The following is a 4,949-nucleotide window of genomic DNA, read 5'->3' as shown; positions in this document are numbered from 1 at the left end:
CGACTGCCGACAACAGTAAAAGTGAGTGCCGGAGTATTTTATACCCAGAGGAATGTTGAATTTCACAAAGATATATGTGTGGGTTGGGCATTTAGCTATTTTGGAACTAAGCCATGTTAAACATTGACTTTATGATTAGAGAAGAATTATCTCAATTCCCAACTACACAAATCACTGTATGGCCACTGCCATGAGATCACAGGTTTATCTAGGAATGTAGCTGGCCAATAATCCTTTACACCCAGTGAGATTGATTTGAAAATGGACACTTTCCACCAGGAAACTGTTTAAAATAGATCAGTGATAGCATCCATTTAATTTTATTTTATTATGTTTTAGACTTTGCTGTGTTCCTAGGAACAGGAGTAGGCCATTCAGCCCCTCGATCCTATTGCACTATTCAATCAGACCATAGAAAGATTTATGGCACAGAAGGAGGCCAGTCGACTCATTGTGTCTGTGCCAGCCGAAAAAGGGCAGAGCATTTCTTGGTCTGTGTCCCTATAGGTTACAGATCTCAAGTGTATATCCACCTGTTTTTTAAATGCCATGAGGGTATTTGCCTATTCCATCCTTTCAGACAGTGAGTTCCAGACCCCCACCACCCTCTGGGTGAAAAATTCCTCCTCAACTACCCTCTAATCTTTCCACCAATTAAAGGCCTGCTTGGGTCTGCAAATGAAACCCGACCCGAGCCCGACAGAACCACATCAGGCCCGAGCCCGACTCAGCCCAAGTCCTTTCATTTTTTACCGCACCCAACCCGACCCAACCCAATGAATGTTCAGTTAACCTAGCTTCCGTTTTTCACTTTTTAAGCTTGTGCATATAAGTAACAAAAACTGTAACTGGACTTTAAAGGTTGTTTAAAAAGTACATTAAGATTGGAGCCGCATACCGTAGGTAGTAAGCCCAAGATTGTTACCATAGAAGTTAGTGATTGTTTGGTCACTAGTTAAACAGAAACTCATGGAGTTGTGCCCAGACAGGTTGTCCCACTACACAGTAAGTTGAAATACCAAGCAGAGTAGGAAGCACACTTCAAAAGATCTGCAGTTTCCAGTGTTTCACTAACACAATTGTAACGCAAAGCTGTTAGAGTGTTGGAATGTGTCCGACCCGGCCCGACCTGACCCGAGCCTGAATGCCGGACCTGGAAGAGCGACTTGACCCGACCCGAACCCTACACATGGCGTCGGGTTTGGGTCAGGTAGCCATGCTCTACTACCAATGACTTTAAATCTATCCCCCCTGCTTATTGACCTCTCTGCTAATGGAAATAGATTCTTCCAATGCAATCTATCTGTGCTCCTCATAATTTTATACACCTCAATTAAATCTCTCCTCAGCCTGCTCTTTTCCAAAGAAAACAAACCCAGCCTTTCCAATCTTTCCTCACAGCTAAAATTCTCCATTCCTCGCAAAATCTTCATAAATCACTTCAGTACCCTCTTTAGTGTGAACACATCCTTCCTGCTATGCGGTGACCAGAACTGTACAGTGTACTTCAGCTGTGGTTTAACTAATATTTTATAAAGCTCTAGCATAACCTCAATGCTCTTATACTCCAGGCTTCAGCCAATAAAGGAAAATATCCCATATGCCTTCTTAACCATCTTATCTACTTGTCCTGCTACCTTCAGGGAGCTATAGACATACACTCAAAGATCCCTCTATATTTCTATACTTTTCAAAATCCTACCATTTTTTGTCTATTCCCTTGCCTTGTTTATCCTCCCCAAATGTATTACCTCACAGTTCTCTGGATTGAATCCCATTTGCCACTTTTCTGCCCACATGACCAGCCCATTGATGTCTTCCCACAGTCTACAGCTTTCTACCTCACTATCAACCACAGAGCCAATTTCTGTATCATCTGCAAACCTCTTAATCATGCCCCCCTACATTTAAGCCTAAATTATTGATTTGTAACACAAACAGCAAGGGATCCATCATCATCATCGGCAATCCCTCGTGTTGACAGGAAAACAGAGGCTAGATAAAGATAAACTATTTCCACTGGTTGGAGATTCTAAAATTAGGGGGCATAGTCTATAAATTAGGACCAGACCGTTCAGGAGAGATGTTAGGAAGCACTTCTTCACGCAAAGGGTGGTAGAGGTTTGGAACTCGCTCCCACAAACAGCAGTTGAAGCTAGAACAGTTGTTAATTTTAAATCTGAGATAGATAGATTTTTGTTAAGCAAAGATATTAAGGGATATGGGCCAAAGTAGGTATATGGAGTTAGGCCGCGGATCAGCCATGATCTCATTGAATGGCGGGACAGGCTCGAGGGGCTGAATGGCCTACTCCGGTTCCTATTTTCCTATGTTCCTATGTTCTTATGAATCATCCTTATGGATGGCTGGGTAGAAGTCAGATGTCAGTGTTGGCTATGGGTTTGCAGATGGCTCATGAGCCCTATCTTAGCCTTGCAGGTTCCCCCGCAGTGAGGACATTGGTCAGCAGCCGGTAGAGGTGCTGGCGGATTGTTGGCTCAAGCAGCTGCCTTCTCTTTCCAGCTCTCGTGCCGTTCTCTCTCAGTGATTGGTCTTGTTAATTGGAAGGTCTTGATACTATTTTAGCTGATGGATTGCCATTTTGGATGTGATTGGGCATCTCCTTCCCGTGGGTTGGTGTTACTAGAACAGACCTTCAAGGAGGCTTTGAGATTGTCTTTGAAATGTTTCCTTTGGCTCCCGTGTGAATGGGCTTCTTCACGTACCTGTGAGTAGAGCACCTGTTTGGGTGTACTTGAGTCGGGGACTCTGACAACATGTCCTGTCCATCTCATAGAGTCATACAGTTATACAGCACAGAAACAGACCCATCGAGTCCACACCAGCCATCAAGCACCTATCTATTCTAATCCCATTTTCCAGCACTTGGCCCGTAGCCTTGTATACCATGGATTTCAAGTGCTCATCTAAATTCTTCTTAAATGTTGAGGGTGTATGCCTCTACCACCCCTTCAGGCAGTGTGTTCCAGATTCCAACCACCCTCTGGGTGAAAAAGTCTTTCCCTCAAATCCAACTAAATCGGCTGCCCCTTACATTAAATCTATGCCCCCTGGTTATTGACACCTCCGCTAAGGGAAAAAGTTTCTTCTTATCTACCCTATCTATGCCCCTCAGAATTTTGTATACCTCAATCAGGTCCTCCCTCAGCCTTTTCTGCTATAAGGAAAACAACCCTAGCCCATCCAGTCTCTTCATAGCTGAAATGCTCCAGCCCAGGCAACATTCTGGTGAATCTCCTCTGCACCCTCTCCAGTGCAATCACATCCTTCCTATAGTGTGGCAACCAGAACTGTACACAGTACTCCAGCTGTGGCCTAACTAGAGTTTTATACAGCTCCATCATAACCTCCCTGCTCTTATATTCTATGCCTCGGCTAATAAAGGCAAGTATCCCATATGCCTTCCTAACCACCTTATCTACCTGTGCTGCTGCCTTCAGTGATCTGTGGACAAGTACACAAAGGTCCCTATGACACTCTGTACTTCCTTGGGTCCTACCATCCATTGTATATTCCCTTGCCCTGTTAGTCCTCCCAAAATGCATCACCTCATACTTCTCAGGATTGAATTCCATTTGTCACTGCTCGACCCATCTTACCAGCCAATCTATATCATCCTATAATCTAAGGCTTTCCTCCTCACTATTTACGACACCACCAATTTTCATGTCATCTGCAAACTTACTGATCATACCTCCCATATTCACATCTAAATCATTAACGTAAACTACAAACAGCAAGGTTCCCAGCACTGAACCCTGCGGTACACCATTGGTCACAGGCTTCCAATCGCAAAAACAACCCTTGACCATCACCCTCTGCCACTAAGTCAATTTTGGATCCAATTTGTTAAATGGCCCTGGATCCCATGGGTTCTTACCTTCTTGACCAATCTCCCATGCAGGACCTTATCAAAAGCCTTACTGAGATCCATGTAGACTACATCAGCTGCTTTACCCTCATCTACACACCTGGTCACCTCCTCGAAAAATTAAATCAAATTTGTTAGACATGACCTCTCCCTGACAAAGCTATGCTGACTATCCTTGATTAATCCCTGCCTCTCCAAGTGGAGATTAATTCTGTCCCTCAGAATTTTTTCCAATAGTTTCCCTACCACTGATGTTAGACTCACTGGCCTGTAATTACCTGGTTTATCCCTACTACCCTTCTTGAATAATGGTACCACATTCGCTGTCCTCCAGTCCTCTGGCACCTCTCCTGTAGCCAGAGAGGATTTGAAAATTTGTGTCAGAGTCCCTGCAGTCTCCTACCTCTCCTTACATAGCAGCCTGGGATACATCTCATCTGGGGATTTATCCACCTTTAAGCCCGCTAAAACCGTTAACATCTCCTCCCTTTCAATGCTAATTTGTTCAAGTATATCACAATCCCCCTCCCTGATCTCTACACCTATATCGTCCTTCTCCATAGTGAACACAGATGAAAAGTAATCATTTAAAACCTCACCTACGTCCTTTGGCTCCACACACAAATTACCACTTTGGTCCCTAATGGGTCCTACTCTTTTCCTGGTTATCCTCTTGCCCTTAATATACTTATAAAACACCTTGTGATTTTCCTTTATCTTGCCCACCAGTATTTTTGCATGCCCCCTCTTCACTCTCCTAATTACTTTTTTAAGTACACACTACACTTTCTTTACTCCTCTAGGGCCTCTGCTGTTTTCAGCCCTCTGAATCTGCCTCCTTTTTTTTCCTTATTCAATCCTCTATATCCCTTGACATCCAGGGTTCCCTGGACTTATTGGTCCTACCTTTCACCTTTACGGGAACATGTTGGCCCTGAACTATTTCCTTTTTGAATGACTCCCACTGGTCTGATGTAGACTTTCCTACAAGTAGCTGCTCCCAGTCCACTTTGGCCAGATCCTGTTTTATCATATTGAAATCGGCCTGCCCGCAATT

This window comes from Heterodontus francisci, chromosome 31 (genome assembly GCF_036365525.1).
Source record: "Heterodontus francisci isolate sHetFra1 chromosome 31, sHetFra1.hap1, whole genome shotgun sequence".
Lineage (NCBI taxonomy): Eukaryota > Metazoa > Chordata > Chondrichthyes > Heterodontiformes > Heterodontidae > Heterodontus > Heterodontus francisci.
This window is presented reverse-complemented; position numbering follows the sequence as displayed.